Here is a 1273-nt window from a genome sequence, read left to right on the forward strand (position 1 = left end):
TCAAGCATTGAGAACAACTGACACCCCACAAGATAATATAGAGACACCCTAAATTTTAAGATTAAAGTTAGCCCAAAGAAAAAGGAGGGAATGAAAGATTAAAAATTAGAGATACATTTTACAATTGCTCACTGCTGATTTTGCTTTTGTAAACTTGCTCGCCCTAGCACAAACCTCCCTCCCTTCTGGAAATAAGGAATTGAGTAAAGAGTCTTGGATCCCAGATGCCTGTAACTGCTTCTCCGGGCTCTCTCCTGTGCTGAGGCAGAGAAACCATTTGCGCAAATGCTGAATAAACTCTTCTTGCTTATTGCATCTACTGGTTTGGAGTCTTGGTTTCTGGGGCGCCCTCCCGTTGAAGAAAATATCCCAGGAGTCTGGGGTCCTTCAACCACCCTGTTGCCCTACCCTGAGCCATGCCCTTGGCCACTGCTGCCATGGGAGTGTGCCTTGGGCCAGGCTCCCTCCTCCTCATGCCCCCTCCCCCTCTTCCCCTCGGGCCTGGCCCTCACCCCTGGCTGCAAGCCAAGCCCTGACTGGGACCAAAGGCATCCAGGCCATGGAAATTATAGCCTCACCTCAGCTCACCACTCCCTCTCAACCCCAGTACCTGCCCAGGGTATCAAATCTCCCCTTAGCCCCACGGCTGGAGGAGACTCTCTTCCATGCCCCTCCAATCCACACACCAAAAAGGTGGTACACGGTGACCCTTGTGTGTATGTTTGTGTATGTATGTTTGTTAGTGGTTATGTTTGTGTGTGTATGTTTGTTTGCGTGTGTTTGCATGTGTGTGATTATTGGGGATAACTACCTCTCAATGACTCACAACATAGTACCCTTTTAGATGAGTCAGCACACAGTACACTTCAAAAAACAGCACAAAGCACCCTGTGTAAAGGACTCAGCACACAGCTCCCTTTGAAGGACTTAGCATATAGTAAGTACCCTGTGTAGAGTACTCAGCAAACAGCATCCTTTGAAGGAGGGAGTCCATAGCCCACAAGGTAATGGACTAAGTGCATGGCATGCTTTGAAAAACTCAACGCTACCATTCTTTCCCAGGGACTCAGTGCATAGCACCCTGTGTTGAGATCACACACTGCCCCCTTTGAAGGGCTGAGTATGTAGCACACTGTGTAAAATAGTACACAGCACCCTTCAAAAAACTCAGCACATAGCACAATTTTGAAGGACTCAGCACATACTACCCTGTGGAAGGACTCAGCACATAGCACCATTTGAAGGACAGTACAGAGCACCCTGTGTAAAGGAC

Source organism: Dipodomys spectabilis, unplaced genomic scaffold (genome assembly GCF_019054845.1).
Source record: "Dipodomys spectabilis isolate Male_0828 unplaced genomic scaffold, ASM1905484v1 ptg000536l, whole genome shotgun sequence".
In the NCBI taxonomy this organism is placed as follows: domain Eukaryota; kingdom Metazoa; phylum Chordata; class Mammalia; order Rodentia; family Heteromyidae; genus Dipodomys; species Dipodomys spectabilis.